This window comes from Hippocampus guttulatus, chromosome 4, assembly GCF_054856545.1.
Source record: "Hippocampus guttulatus isolate MCC_2025c chromosome 4, RoL_Hgut_1.0, whole genome shotgun sequence".
NCBI classification, from domain to species: Eukaryota; Metazoa; Chordata; class Actinopteri; order Syngnathiformes; family Syngnathidae; genus Hippocampus; species Hippocampus guttulatus.
The window spans coordinates 23,206,877-23,223,796 of NC_141264.1; the positions used below are offsets into that span (position 1 = coordinate 23,206,877).

General features: G+C 45.5%; 1 protein-coding gene across 1 annotated transcript in view; it reads right to left on the reverse strand.

Annotated features, from left to right (window-relative positions):
* gxylt1a (glucoside xylosyltransferase 1a) overlaps positions 1-16,920 on the reverse strand; it is a 44,159-nt gene that overhangs the window by 16,384 nt on the left and 10,855 nt on the right. The gene's annotated exons all lie outside the window — the stretch shown is intronic.

Below are 16,920 nucleotides of genomic sequence, written 5' to 3' on the forward strand. Positions count from 1 at the left end.
TTCATTTTAGCGGTAACCTATCACGTGACCGAGTAGCGCCTTGACCTGCGTCAAGAGTGACATACTGTAGATGGATTTAACAGAGAATCTGGTGATATTTCAAAATAAAACATCTTTCACAGTCCGAAATGAATAAAACGGAAGTCATGTAAGTTATCCACGGCCCGGGGTTTAGGGACCGCTGGTTCAGGGTATATTTAGGATTTAAACTATTGGAGTCGGGAATTTGGAACGACACCAGCTGGTAGGGAAGAAGGAAGACAAGTACTTCGTAGGTCGGTACGGCAGTAGACCAGCTCCTAGGTACTAAGACAACAGTGTTTTTGTACAATACTGAAACATTATTTGCACTCGACACCTTGTTAATAGCATCATCTTGCTATTCATCTTAGATTCTGCCATGCGAAATAAAGCCCAGAATCCAAAAGCAGAGACAAACCCGATTCCCTGAAAGTAAGCTCGTACGGTCTGCGCATGAATGCTACTCTCTAATATTCTCTTTTATTGTACCGCATATTGCTTTTTCTCCTCTCACACATGTATTCTTATTAAAGATATATGTAAAAGGTCTCGCGGACGCGTGGCAAATTGGATTCAGTTTAACAGCGTAAGATGAATGGTTGCTCTAATATTTTCTGGGATGATGGGAAACAGAAAGACCAGATCGCCGTTGGTGTGCGGACTATTCATTGGATCACTGATCCATAGGGCTCCTTTTTTGTTCCCCCCCACCCCACCGTCTCATTTCATTTCCCGTTTCTGATGAGAATCAAACAAAAGCGACCCTTATGGAATTTTCGGTCACAAGGTTCAGGCGAGACGGTGTGACGACGGTTTTGCGAGCGCCACCTTTGTTGTAAATCAGGCGGCCAATGGTCAGCTCCTTCCACGGATGTTCAATAGGCTTTGAATCGGGGCTCATGCGAAGGGGACTTCAGAGTAGTGTTGCTGTGGGTTTTGCCTCATTATCCTCGGGGATATTAATCCCCGGCACCCATGAGAGCAAGCTTTCTGACAGCGGACAGCACATGTCACTCTCATTCGGCCCTGCACGGATTCCCCACAGTCCAATACCAGATGGAGCGAAAACAGCCGCAGAGTTCATCTCTTTGTGTACTTGTAAACAAACAATGGTGGTCCTGAAGGGATTTAGACGTAGCCGCAGTTTAATCAGAACTTGTGTTTTAGACATCTACAGTCTTGAATAGAATTCAGCAACGACTACTCACACATTTTCATATTGGCGTATCTGGTTTGCGTCAAAGATATATGTAGCCAGGTGAACCTTACTTAGACGTTTGTAGTGAAGGCTTCCTTGTTTCACAAATGTAGCACTGTCACTTTAAGAGCCACACGAGATCAAAACACGCGGGAACATATGGAGCGCGTGAGAATCAGACCAGGAAGTGAAGTAAGGGTGACATGCATGTGAAGGAGGGTAGTCGCTGAACCGTGCCCACTGCTTGTCCCAACTTGATACACCCATGATCGTCGTCGTAACCCTGGCGATATTCAGAGCACACTATCGTGGTTTGGAGTTTGAAATCTACCACTAGTGAGTCGTGTGAGCAGCTGTACAGCGTAAGTGTTCGCGATGGTACAAGATGTAAATATGTTTTTTTTTGGACTGTGAAGTTATATGGACTGTATTCATCTGTTCTTTAGAGGGGAGATCATTTGCGTTTTTCCACGTGCTTTGTACGCACCCAACACACCGGAACGTATCAAGTAAGTGTGTCTGCATCTCAAAACATTGGGTTGTAATGATTATTTGTTCTGCACTTCAAGTTTAATGAGGTATTGTGGCTTGGAAATGTATTTTTATTTCTGTTTCCCTATTAAGCAAGCCACTGCTGTTGTCTATTGTGGCGTAATTGTCTTTAATCTGTTAGATAATTTTCTTTGATCTCTTAGATCCCTTTTCGAACTCTTTTAAAATTCAGTTAACATCTCAGACTTTCATCTTAAAGCTGTACAATTTCTCATTGTTCAGTCGGGAATAAAGCCCACATAAAAATTATTTTGTGTTCAGTCTAGTCTTTCCAAAGACTCGGCTACTACAATCGAAATCGTACGCACGAAGTCAGGGTAGACTCATGGATGCCGTCATAATAACGCTTCGATATAGCATCTCTGTGCGTGATGGGGTTCACGCCGTGGTGAAATGGAACGCGAGCAGCAAATAAGCGCAATGAATTACCCGAGCGCGCAATAACACAAACACGGCGAGCGATGAACAATTGTTGCAAAAAGCCGAATGACCTCCAGCCGCACGGCGGTGGAGTCTGACATAACCGTGTATCATCCGTCCGTCACCAGACGCTCGCGTCGGGCTTTGTGCTCATATCTGCCGGAGATGCTATGAGACCGTTTATGGTGTGCATTTCAGCAGGTCCTGTCTCTTGGAATTACCACATCTTTCACCGGCGGTGACAGTTTCGCTGATTAGGCACGGACAGTACATCCAAGCCGCGTTACTCCAGCACCTTTGAATAAATACATCAGTTTGAAAGAGAAATGAGATCAACGTTGACATAGTAAAACAGCTGCGTCAAAGTGTCTGTCCGAGATCGACACGCAGCCAGTTAACGTGCAAACAAAGCGCACATTTAATTCGGCAATCAATCCAGATGGGCGACTTCCTCCGCTACTGTCAGCTTATCTACCGTCTTTGACGCGGCGTTATTGGAAGACTACCGATTGCAAATGACGAGCGCTTGGTGTCAAAATCACCCTTCTGACAAGATCCAGGCGGATGACGACACGCTATCGTCGTGTAGCTTTTTATAATGTCATCAGTGACAGAGACAATATGAATGCTCGAGATCAGATACACTTATTACTTTATGGGGACCCCAGATTTGTTGACTTTAGTCCCCTTGTGAGCGGAGAGATGTCAACATCCAGGAAAATCAAGAGGGCTGGTTCTTTGAGCCCTATCTCACTGAGGGGCCAAAGAAATGTTGCCTTCTCATCAGTGGTCGTGCCGTGTTCGTTCAAGGTCGCAAACATTCGCCAAATGTTCTCCAAAACATTCGCGTATACTTGTCACGGGAGAGTTTTGAACAAAGAAAACCATTACAACTGTCGGCGACGTCTGGAGAACGGTTGGCGAACGTTTGCGACCTTGAACGAACCCTTTTCTGTGGCACATCAACCGCGGTGGGACGAGTGGCACGAATAGGTTACACCCCGCCCCCCAGCCCCCATGCCAGTACTTGGACGATCAGAGATGGGTACCTGTGTGGGATATGGGTCACGGTCTGGTCACTTTTTCGGTCCTAGAAAAATGTGCAGTTACCACTTGGGTATTTTAGCATCAAAAGCATCTGGAGAGACTGTTCGAAAAATGTCACGACAGCCTCCTGGAGATCATCTTTTTTTCCTTTTAATAATGTTTCCAAGTGTATGTTTCTCCCCCTCGAGGTGACTTCCATCATTAACGTCACTGCATATCATCTTTGGCGCGCTGTTGCCATCATTTAGTTGTTGTTTAACCCCCCCCCCCCCCCCCCCCCCTGTGCCGATTGAGCAAACCCGCCCACTCCTGCCCCGGTGACATGTTTCTCTCCCTTAAAGAATAGTCTTTTCATTCTGTCAGGAAACACGGAATATGCACAGAGATCTGAAGCCCTCTTCCTGCCACATGCCCCGCTTATCATTTCACTAATGGCTCACGTTGCGTCACGTGCGCGCGTGTGTGTGTGTGTGTGTGTGGGTGTGGGTGTTTGTGTGTATGTGGCAGCACCTCTTTGTTTGAAGGTACCTCACAAGCTCTCCCCCCCCACGAGGCAATGTTATAAGCTGATTTTACCCTCTTGTTGGGTGTCCTACTTTGCGCTCCTCCAGATCCACAACCTCGTACCGCAGCTTTAATGTCACATCACAGGCTGCTGTACCTGGCTGGGACCCGCCGCCGTGCAAATTCAGCCAACAACTTGGCACGGTTTGTCTGTGTGGGCTCTATGTGATTTATGTGGCTTTGTTTTTTGTTTTTTTTTGTAGTGAGGCCGAGGAGAAACTGGAGCATAAGATCATAGCGCTACCACGGACCCATAAACACGAATGAGAAATAATCTACATGCTATAGGTAAGAAAGTGTAAAAAAAAAAAACCTTCACTATAAATGAACGGTTAATTCGCATGAGCTTGTCATGTGGTCTCGGTCATATTTGGTTTTTATTCTTGACGTGTCAGTTTTCCCCGTGTTCTCAAAAGTTACCTCTAGGTGGCGCAGGGAGGAGTCGAGCGGGCCGGTGCACAGTCACTTGGGTGCAATTGTAATCAATTAACTCAAGGAAAGAGACAAGTTGCGGTTTTCTGACGTCCGATCGGGAAAAATGCACTGGAACGCCACTCAAACTTAGAGGCCGAATCGCAAAGTCGGAGAAACTTCACCGATTTGCTTCAATGCGACCAGATCAGAATCAGAATCTATTTCAGAAAATGCATCTAGCCAAAGTCAACTCGGCTATTTTCAAATTCGAAATGCTGTATTTATACCACACTTCAAGGATGAATGCGTTGTGAGTAATAGTGACCTTTTTTTCCCATTTCGGACAAAAAGACACAATCAATATGATCTCACACGTGGCCCACAAATCAAAACGTTTGACTGCTTTACATTTTCACGAACATATTCTACAAGAACATTTTAGCTACAGTACATTGAAGCTTTCTTTGCAGGTGGCTGCGTTATGAACATTGCTTTGGAATAAAGCCCCTCCCATCCCCACCCCCACACACACATACCACGATGAAGTTGAGATATAAGGCTGACAACGTTTCAAAGTGGAGTCGAGAGAAAGGATTTGAAAGTAGAGAGGCCTCAGCGGTTCAGCGGGCATGCAGATTAGAACTCACCAGCTGTTCTTGTGTGCCAACTTGTCTTTTGTTTTGCTGACAACCTCGCTGGCAAGCGCATGAGAGATCGCGGGAGGCACCTGTCAGAATGCTACGCGGAGCTGCACAAACAATGTCTGCGTGAAACATGGCATCTGCCATACACGGGTGACGCCGGGAGCTGCGACATTAGCGATACTTGAAAATTCTGACCATTTGCGAAGATGGGCATGCTCAAGTTTTTAACTGACGCAGAGATATTTAAAAAAAATTAACAAAAAACAAGTGTCGTATTGTGGGTGTGGAGTGGCATGTAACTGCAGTGCATTAATAGTTGAAATTCACATTTACTAACGTGACAAGCAACAAACGGGTGAGTAGCAATGCAGTTCAATCCAAAGTGTAGATAAAGCATCTTGGAAAATCGGGAATAGGTTTGAGGCCAAGTCGTTTCATGATCCGTAACGCAGCGGTAGGAGGAGGGGGAACTCAGACTTTGTTGTCGTTTTAGCAAAACACCAAACAGTCACGGGGACAGGCAAACGCGCTAAGGCGGAGCCAGAGATTGGGGGCAGAAGACTAGCGGGCAGCCAGTAGCGATTCAGTTTCTTCGATACTACTGCATTTTGCTATCAGTTGTCGGTCAACAAAAAGTAAATAAAAAGAAAAAAAAATCAGCTACGTCTTTCCTCTGCGGAGTTAGCATGTTCTTTCCTGCAATTGGCTGACCAGGGTTTTTACCCCGCTTCTTGCCAGAAGTCAGCCGGGGCAGCTGCAGCTCACCAGTGACTCTGGGGTCAGGCCCGATACAAAATGGATGGCCTTTCTTCAGTTCAACAAAGGTTTTTGTGCAATAATATGACCTTATATTGAATTATTCAGAATTTTGCAGCACATCGGGTGAATGTGGCCACGTAATATGGAAGAAAAACAAACAAGGTACTGTATAGCATCCTTCGCTGCGACATACGTTTCTGCTTATGCTGCTGGTAGATAACGATGTTTGTAGATGAGTTCATTTTGGCCCCCTCCCACCCGCCTCCCGACCCTCCTGCCTGAGTCATCCTGTTTGGCTCCTTAGTAATCACAGCGCTGTAGTAGATTTTATAGCTCGCTGATATGTATGTGGCAGCAGGTTTCTGCGCCCAGAAAAAAAAAAAGAAAAATAACTCCAGGGATTGTGCGTCTGCCTTCCAACAATGGAGGCTCACCTCCAACGATACAGCGGTACCTCTACTTATGAAATTAACTGGTTCTGGAAGAAATTTCTTACCAAGAAAATTTTGTAAGTAGAGTCGTGTTTTCTATGTAAATGCCCCAATTCGTTCCAAGCCCCCCCCCCCCCCCCCCCAAAAAAAAACTCACACCCACACACAGTAAGACACCTTTGGACACCTTTGGACCTGATCCTTTCGTGGTCTCATCTCCCAGTGGTTTTAAGCTTTTTGTCAAGACTCTGTATTGATATTCATCTTATTTCCTCTTTTTGAACTCGAAACAAGCATTTCATAAGCATGTCATTTCAGTGAATGGAAATATTGCAAACATGAAGACGGCGCATGCCTCGCTACCTCTCCGGGATTGCCCGCAAAACTATTCTTTGAACGGACTTCTGAGCGGACTCGCACGCCTCTCTTGGCTGCTCAACAAAACTCTGCGAGTGACCCAGGGACGCTGCTGCGTGCATTATTCCAGCGCCATTATCCCATTAGCGCGAGGCTGTGAAATGGTTTTGTTGACGGTGAATGAAAGAGAAATATTAAGGGAGGCGCTGAATAGATCTGCCGGTGTTTTCAAAGACAGGAAGACGCGGGAGAATGAAAACGCGGCGCAAATAATGAATGCGCCCAAATGGTGGGGAATAATGAAACGCTTTGATGGGCCGGATACGTTGTCAGTTGCTGCGAGACTGTGGCGCTATAACGTCGATAGCATCGTTTCATTCAACCTGTCTATTCAAATTCGGAATGCTGCGGCATAAATAGCGGCGGAACACGTGTATAAGGCAGAAAACGCATTGTCAGTTGGATTTCATTATGACTTGAGCGACTATTCCTTCAATATCGGAGTGTAATGAGACAGACAGCTCGCGCAATAACGCTCGCAGCGTGTTGACATCAGCCAGAGGAATAAAATGAGCGAATCACTTTGAACGGGCAGCTCATGTGGTGTGGAACCCTGGAGAAATATTGGCAGTTGATGAAAATAAAAAGGCCAAGTCTAACTACTCGCACTGCGCATAATCCAGCAGTTTTCCGCCTTGCCGGGTATTATCTGCACCTAAACCGAATTCCGCAGTGCTGGGCACTCAATGCTCATTTCTTTAGCCCTGTTGTCTTGAAAGCACGTCATGTATTTTCCGTCAAACACCCTGAATGTGCGCAATGCGTGGGTGGTTTAGGCAGCTCTACCATCTTCCTCTTCAGAAGTTTGGTTGAGCGGATAACTAGTTTTAGAATTTTTTTTTAGCTATGTTTTAAAGCCGACAGTAAGCGTTCTTTATCTCAGTTAAATAGACATTATAATATATTTTTTTGCTGTTGCATAATATGGCAAATAGGTGAGTTTTTGTTCAAATAACGGAGGATAGGTTCCAAAATAAAATCAGCTTCACGATAAATTTGGGGCAGCCCGGTGGACAACTGAATAGCATGTCTGACTCACAGTGCAGTGGTTCAGGGTTCGATTCCGGCTCCGGCCACCCTGTGTGGAGTTTGTATGTTCTCCCCGTGCCTGTGTGGGTTTTCTCCGGGTACTCCGGTTTCCTCCCACATTCCAAAAACATGCATGGCAGGTTAATTGGACACTCAAAATTGTCACTAGGTGTGATTGTGAGTGTGAATGGTTGTTCGGCGATGTGTGCCCTGCGATTGGCTGGCAACCGGTCCAGGGTGAACCCCGCCTACTGCCCAAAGACAGCTTGGATAGGCTGTGGTACGCCGGCGACCCTTGTGAGGATAAGCGGATAACAAAATGGATGGATAGAATTTGTGAATGCTGAAATGCAAATATGCGGGGATCCGCTGAAGTGGGTGTGGTTACTGCTAAGGGACGGGGGGGGGGGGGGGGTAAACTTTTTGATTTGTCGGCCACAATGGGTTCTAAAATTTGAAATAGGGGCCAGACCAGGAGTATTTGGATAGTTTGGGACAGATATACTAGAGCGTTGTGTATAGTGTGCAAACCTCATCGCACGGTAAGCACATGCAAAGAAACGTACAACCCGATTCTTTCAAAAAGTCACCTTCCAAGGTGGAACAGGACATTTTATGTCGACCAAGTTGAACATGACAATTTGTGTTTTATGCATAGAACTCATTCAAACTTTGGATCTACGGAAGAATGTTTACTGCCAGAGGTTGCTGCCAGTGGAGAAGCTCCTATGCGAGGTTCAGCCATGCTCGAAGGTTTCATTATCTTTTTCCCACAGACAAACTCATCCATGGGCTTTATTATGAAAACACAATCTAAATGCAAATGAAGAATTGCTTTCTGATTTTGTGGTACCGATTTCTTTGGGCCTTTTGTTAAACGATTAGAGGTGGTTTCAGTGCCATGGGTGCTAATTAGACTTCTACTGGGTTGTGAGGCAGACAAGGCTGACATCAGTGGACGCGCTCATTTGTGCTCGGATCTATTGGAAAGATCCAACCGTATGAGACCATCGATGGTGTTGTTTTGAAACTTTCAGGATTATTAACCTGCTACCGAGAAAAAAGTCTTTGGGTTTGAGTAATCTGACACAAGAGGGCCAACGTATCTAACACGTCACGGCAAGATCTTTGTTTAAAGCTGTAATCCCTTGTTTTTTGCGGCTAATGGGGACCAGGAACCGCAAAAGGTGAAAACCCGCGAGGTAGGAAACAGGTTTTAGGTTCACTGGGACGCTCTTCTGCTAGAGTCATTGAAGATGTGGCTGAGGTTTTTGAATTAGAGGGTGATGTGTAGCGCTATGACGTTCCTCTTGTTGAAATAGGTTCAAGGTTTCTTTTCATCAATGGTCTTTTTTCATGAAGAAAAAAAAATTCTTAACTAGCCTCTTACTGAGTTTCGTCTGTCACTTCAGCCTTCATCTGAGGTGTCAATGCTTCCTTGTGACGTGTCTAAAAACTAGCTGACTGGGTCGGGAAACCTTCAAAATGAGGCTCCCCGACTTGGTCAAGGTTGCAAACCAGCCCCCCGCCGCCACCGTTGAAGGACAAGATGAAAATACAGTCTGGATGTATTTCTTTTTTCATTTTATCCATCCATCCATTTTTATTATCCGCTTCTCCTCACAAGGGTCGCCGGCGTACCACAGCCTATCCAAGCTGCCTTTGGGTAGTAGGCGGGGTTCACCCTGAACCGGTTGCCAGCCAATCGCAGGGCACACGGAGACAAAAAACCATCCGCGCTCACACTCACACCTAGGGACAATTTAGAGTGTTCAATAAGCCTGCCATGCATGTTTTTGGAATGTGGCAGGAAACCAGAGTACCCGGAGAAAACCCACACAGGCACAGGGAGAACATGCAAACTCTACACTGGAAGGCTGGAGCTGGAATCGAACTCAGTACGTCTGCACTGTGAGGTCGACGTGTGAACCACTCGTCCATGGGCCGCCTGTTTTCATGTAAATTTTTTAATGCCCCCCGCCGCCACCGTTGAAGGACAAGATGAAAATACAGTCTGGATGTATTTTTTTTTTCATTTTATCCATCCATCCATTTTCTTATCCGCTTCTCCTCACAAGGGTCGCCGGCGTACCACAGCCTATCCCAGCTGTCTTCAGGCAGTAGGCGGGGGACATCCTGAACCGGTTGCCACCCAATCGCAGGGCACACGGAGACAAACAACCATCTGCGCTCACACTCACACCTAGGGACAATTTAGAGTGTTCAATAAGCCTGCCATGCATGTTTTTGGAATGTGGCAGGAAACCAGAGTACCCGGAGAAAACCCACACAGGCACAGGGAGAACATGCAAACTCTACACTGGAAGGCTAGAGCTGGAATCGAACTCAGTACGTCTGCACTGTGAGGTCGACGTGTGAACCACTCGTCCATGGGCCGCCTGTTTTCATGTAAATATTTTAATGAATCTTTTTTGATATGAATCCATTATTTTGGGAAAACCCGCAAAGCACTGCAGCCACAAAACAAGCCCAAAGTGGCGAGTGGATTTCTGTATTTGTTTTGTTACTTGAATACATGATCAGACACAGCTAGGTTTTTAATTAAAGGCTGCTCCCGTCCGCCGTTTGATTTACTGCTTTCCCGTTAATGAATATCCTTTTGTTGGTTAAGGTTCTCGCCGTGGCTAATTTAAGTGCATTGTGTTTTCCAATCAATGACGCTCTCGCCTTTGTGACCTCCGTCCTGTCGCACCTCAAATGAAGTGAAACTCTTGGGGGTTACAAACGCATCCGGGGAAGACAGCAATTAGTGTTCACGGTATGGAGTAAATTGATCGCCGATCGCAGTTAAAGCCTCTTGTCAATGCGGTCACCAACATTGACAGTGAAGCATTATTGAATTTTTGCTAAAAACAAATCCATTTGACTCTGGCAATGCATTTCCTTCATCCGCAAACTGTATTTGTGGGTATCACTTTGAGGTCACTTTTCCCAAGGTATCCACAAAGTCAAGCTGTAATGTTTCAATTTTGTCTTCTGTTTAGTTTGGTGTGCAGCTGTGGGTGTTTTTAATCCATTCACTACACTTCTAACCCCATCAGAGCAGAGCTGAGAGAGAGAGAGAGAGAGCGCAAGCACAAAAGGACGTGCCGAAGATTTTGTGGCTGGGAGGCAATTGCACAGCGCTAAACCCTTTCTTATCTCGACTTTGAATACCTGTGATGCTTGCGGAATACATCTATGGGGTGGGGGAGTCAGTCAGAAGGGCATGTGCGCCTGGTGGCTTGCAAAGGAATGTTTTTTTTTCATAGATTATTTTATTCAAAGGGGAAATCGGGATTTTTTTACAGCAGCAAAGTGGACGGGTAGAAAGAATCGGTCAATATAAAGTGAGTGTCAACCGGGTCACAAAGTTATTGCAAAATGTCAGTTATTTATTACATATTTGAGATTTCGGTACAGATTTAAGCAAGGGTCATGGAAGTTGACACATATGATTTTCTTAGGCGGGCCACAACATGTTGTGGTGGGCCAGATCTGGCCCCCGGGCCTTGATTTTCACACCTGTGTCTTCGAGGGAAGTGATGACGGGATTAGCATACCGTTTGTTTTTAAGCGAGGCATTTATTCGATTTTGTACAAATGGTTCCTGTGAGTACAAAAAGTGATTTTCTGTACAGGAGGAAGCAAAAGAGCGAATAGCTGCAACCAACCGGCGTCTCTCTGTTAGTCCCGTGACTGTAAACAATTATTTTTCACTCTTTTAAAATGAAATCAAGTCATTGGTCCAACCACGGTGAAACAACTTCTCCGACTTTACGCTCGTGTCATTAATTTCCTTTTGCTGTGATATATTGACAGCGAGCCCATTATGAAGTCATCTGGCATTTCTTCCCATTGATTACGTCTGCTTTTAATGGACAGAAACCAATTTAGTTTGGAGACCGTACGTCATGTCATACAAGTTTCAATTGCAGGGGATGTAACGCTGTAAGTGGAACACACGGTGGCTGTGGGCTAACGGGAGTGATTAAATCGCAAAAGCTCAGTAGCGATGGCTCCTGCGGGCGAGGCAAGCTGGCACGAAGCTTTGTGAAATAATTGGACTTTGTGGAGTCAAATTCTGGAGTTGTCGAGACACTCTCGGCAAAAATTACACATGATTTCTCGGTCAGGTTGCCGCATGCTGGACCATGTAATCGTCTAACACGAGCCTGACTCCAGATGACCCAATCTGGACGCAAAACGGGGGCCTTTGAAACCTGCATTATCAACCTAATAGGCGGAATGCGATTTTCTTGAGAAATATTTGATTAAATGTTGTCGACAATCGGTCAGACCACGGGTGGGAAAAGGCCCTTTTAATGCGCCAAGGATACATCAATAATGGTAATGACTTTGATGAGGATCCATTTCGGTCTTTCCAGGTCAAAGTGCCCTTGCAAGTAATGAAAGGGGGCCTGAAAAATGACTTTGGAGGCGCCATTTGTCCCACGTTCTTTGGCTGAAGCCGCACAGCTCATTATGCACATATACCGTTAAATGGTGTTGCTGGAATGTGTCCGATTAATCTGCCTTGCTGACGAGTGCCCTCCGAGTGTTAAGAAACCCGACGGGTGAATTAGTTCTTCAGATGAGGGTTTTTGTAATACGTTTCATATGAGGAGGGGCGCATGTGTTTGCACTAAAGCCAGCTCATTTAACACTTCCTTCACTGCCACGTTTATGAGCTGGAGAGAGATTTGTGCGAAAATGCCGAGTCTATGTCGAAGAGTCCATTTAGCCGCGGGGATTTCCACACGCCACGCTAAACTTCAAGTCTTTGCAAGTTGGATCTCTCGGCAAGTTTTCATTTGACCGTGAATGTTTTTCAAGGTTTATAGAGATTGCCCCTTTTTGTGTGTCACTGATAAACATTCGGGCAAATCCATCATGTGTCGTCGGCTGTCAGACTTGGGAGGGAAAAACAATTAAAGGTTCCTCGCGCAGGTCGAGGCGCACCGATAGTCAATGAAGCAAACTGCCCCTGTGTGTGTGTGTGTGTGTGTCTGTGTGGGCGGCCGCGAGCGATAGATTCATTAGGAAATGCCAGCCAAGCAGGGATGCGCGCGGAAGACAATTAAATGACCTCCAGCGTGAGGTTGAGGACTCAAGGGGGGTTCTGCGAAGAAGTAAGAGAGAAAACGCGACTCACATTAGAGAAGGAGGACCAAAGTTTGGCAACTCGGCTGCAATTATAAAGCAATTAAGGCGTCTTGGATCAAAGACGACGGCACAACTAAAATTAAAATCACAAGGACTGCTCTGGAAACAAATTTAAATTTGGCTCATCTCCCAAAAAGTCACTTTATAAACCTTTGAGGAACATCTCAAAATGGACCAAATGTATCCGAGTTAAAAAACGTAAAAGTTGAATACACCTGAAGTGTGCATAGGTAGAGATTCTTTCCCATACCACTAGAGGGAGACTGCGTACCACCAGTAGGCATGCACTGTTGTAATTGATTCCTTTGCACCTCACCTGTTTATTTGGTTGGGTCACATGACGTTCGCAATGTGAGGCCAAGTGAGGCCTATGATTTCAATTTCGGGCGACAGCAGAGGGCAGCACAGGACAAAATGGCAGCTACCCTGACAGTGATGAAAAAAGATGGGATTGATCCATTCACCAAATTTAGACTTCGCGGTGGCACACATAACATATTGCCAGGAAAATGTTGGCTTTAAGTTCCCCTTTAACTGAAACAAAAGGCGCAATATGATCTGGGGTGCACATAAGCGGTGCGCAAGTGCCTACGCGTAATGTGCATGCCAGATTGGATTGCCAGCATATTGCGGCCGCACGTCTGTGATAACAGTTCGGCACCCACAATAATTGCTTGCTAATTTAGGAAGACAAAATCAATCAATCATCAATGTCGAGTGTGTAGTATTACTTGGACTGCTTTTATTTTGAAGTTGGCATTACATAGTAATAATAACTTACGGTGGCCATCTTGACTCTTCTGGTCCTTATGTAAACGGAGATGGATTGACACTGTAGGCGGGGGTACTTTTAATATGCGCAAACATCAAAAGGACAAGGCGAGTACGATCTCAGTAGCCCAATAATGCGCGCATGTAAACAGAATTACGTGCACACAAAAGATAATACGTTCTCGGGCATCTGGCCAAGTCGCGATTTATCGTCGCTGATGCGAGCGACAATAGAGGTTGATCATTAGTTATCATGAATAACGCAGTCTGCCTATTTACGCAATCTGTCAGCAGGCTCTACGATGCAATCAAGGGAGCGCGGGCACACAGGAAAGACGCGCCGTATTGTTCGCAAACGATGCGTGGCACTGCATGGACCGCAAGACGCGGCCCTTCAGCCTGAAAGCGCTGGAATGGGGCTCATTGATGAGACGTTTGATCAGGGGGGCAAAAAAGGCCAGCTCGAGTGATGGATAACCTCTTTTATGAGCGGTAATACAGACGGTATTACGTGAGCATCGCCAAAGCTCCATCTCCATGACATTTGCACCAGCCAAGCCCGTTTAAAAAAAGTGAATAGAAGAGAGAGCTTGTGTAATAACATCCTTATGTTTGTGTGTTTGAATATTATGCATCCATAAAGCATGTCTTTATCTTCACGGGCGATGGCAGCGGAGGCGACAGCCCCCCCGGGTCAGCGTCGATGCTCTTTGAGTGGTTGTTTATGGAATGTCAGCAGAGCGGGCGCGACACTCGGCTGAGGTTGCCGATTGGATTAGTTCGTGATCCGCGCTGTGTGGCTGCGAGGGGGAATGTGCTTCACGCTCGGTATTGGGGAATGTCTCTCATGCAAGTTCGTGTTACATCTTACATTTAACCTTCAGAATATTAGACACACACATGTGAAGTGTGATACAATCACGTGAGTAAGTTGACAGTGGTTACAAGTAGGGCAGCCGACCTTTTTTCTTTATATCGTTGTTTTCACCCCTTCGGTGACAGCGGTTTCTACCGTGCACGGCTTATGTGATCAGGTTACAGGGTGCATGAAAGGGTTCATGAAACACGAAAAGTGATAAAGCCACGGATTTGTTCGCTTGATTGTTTTAACCCTTTCCTGACCTCCTGTAACCCGATAACATGATACGCTGTCCACTGTCGTAACCGCTGTCCCAAAAGGGTGAATCTGACTCGCGATTTACTGACGTATGATTATGTCACATGTGCTTCCGAGAAGCGGCCCGGTGGCCCAGTGGTTAGCGCGTTGACCTCACAGTGCAGAGATACCGGGGTTCAATTCCAGCTCCGGCCTCCCTGTGTGGAGTTTGCATGTTCTCCACGGGCCTGCCTGGGTTTTCTCCGGGTACTCCGGTTACCTCCCACATTCCAAAAACACGCATGGCAGGCTGATTGAACAATCAAAATTGTCCCTCGGTGTGATTGTGAGCGCGGATGGTTGCTTGTCTAGTTGCACCCTCGCGATTGGCTGGCAACCGGTTCAGGGTGTCCCCCGCCTACTGCCCGGAGACGGCTGGGATAGGCTCCAGCGCCCCCGCGACCCTTGTGAGGATAAAGCCGATCGGAAAATGGATGGATGGATGATTGGATGGATGCTTCCTAGAATTTTATGATGTTGTCGGAGTGAACACTTAAAAAACGCCTCATGCAAAAGTGTTTGGTTACGTTAACAACTCCAAACGAATGGCTATCAGGCTGCTGCAGAGCTTGCTGATCATTTGAATCATGTGAGGGAGACATCTGAAAGATGCAGCATAGCCGCCCTCAAGGACCAGCGTTTGAGACCTCTGGATCGGCAAGGCCAAATAAAATGCAAAATATTGCCGCAGCATCGGAATGACGTAATTGCCAACGCCCTACTTTCATCACATTCTGTCACTCAGGTGACGACCGAGTAGTTGATTTGAAACGTCAGATGCTGCCCACCATATAAAAAGAAATAGTTAGCATTCCAAAAGCACCGTCAGCAAGTACAACCCCGTACGGTCGTCGGGCCATAAATTGACAATGTGTGACGTTATCACTCGGCGAGATGACATCAATGTCCGCCCACGGGCACCGCGCTATAGCTATATCATTTTATTTGCGCATGCATATTCCTCGGCCTGCCCTGCTTACGGTGAGGAATTCCCTTTTATCAGCACAGTGCAGAAGGATACACCCCGAGTCGCGCGGCGGTAAATGACATGAAAATTGCTTTTGAGGCTGAAGTACAGACGCAATTAAAAAGTGATGGCAAATGTAATTCTGATGAAAATGATCACTGCGGTTTAAAAAAAAAAAAAAAAAGTAGGCAGTGGAAATTGTGCAAGGACAAGGGAGATTTAACACTTGTTTACTTACTCACTGCCTCATTAGCGAGTGTTTAAAGACGAAATGGCATTACAAAGCCATTAAAACGCAAAAGTACAAGCAGAGCTGCTGCAAAGCGTGAGTAAAGTCTACCTGCCACGTCAATCAGACACAGATTTCATTTTAAACGCTGCGTTTTGGATTAAATATTGAATGGCTCATAATATTCGCTCTCTGTTGTGGCCAGACAGAATCCCCACCGGCTTTGTCAATGACAACAAATCAGAAACATTACAAGGGAAACATCACAAGCCCCGCTGCGCAATTTTTTGGGGCGAGTAATGGACTGAACAACATGAACTTTTTTATCCCCAAATTACCCCCATGGTGACATAGAGATTTCTATGAATCACAACGACATCGGGCATGCGTCCGCTAAATGAAATTAGGCCCAAAAAAAAAAAAAAAAAAAGGGAACACAATCAAAAGAACGTTTTGTGGGTTTAAAAATGTAACCAATGAAGTTTTTTCCCCCCAGATAAAAATGTGAAACATTTTGTGAATATAAAAATGTAACTTTTGAAAATATTTTTAAGATGGAAAATGATTTTTTTTTTCAATATTTCCTATGAAATACATAGAGTGGCTATTACTTGGAGGAACCTTGGACGTTAAAGCACAATTATATCAGGATTATTTGTATACAACATCAGTACCGTGAACATTTTCTTGTGGTTTAAAATGTAATGTAGTGTGGCACTGCCGACAGAATAATTAATTCAAATGGTTGGCCAAAATTCAACCGTAAGAAAATGGGTTGATGACTAAAAATTGCCGGATTTGGCTGCTCTATTCATAATCCACAAACACAACATTAACCAAAGTGCCGTGTTTCAATTTGGGGCAGCGCATCGAACATATTATTGTCAAGAACATTTTTTGAGTTGACTTCCCCTTTAAATATACATGACGCGCATTTCTAGGTCAAATAATATTCAACATTCCACCCCTGAGGTGTTCTTGGTTTTTCGAGCTGCATGGCGGTTTCTCTCGCCCAAAGTCATTTTCATTTTACTGCTTATGAGGCAATAGATAGTACATACGCCGTTGATGACTTTGCCCTCCCTTCTCACATTGCATATTCCTAACTTTGTGACCCTTTTTACTCTTACTGTCA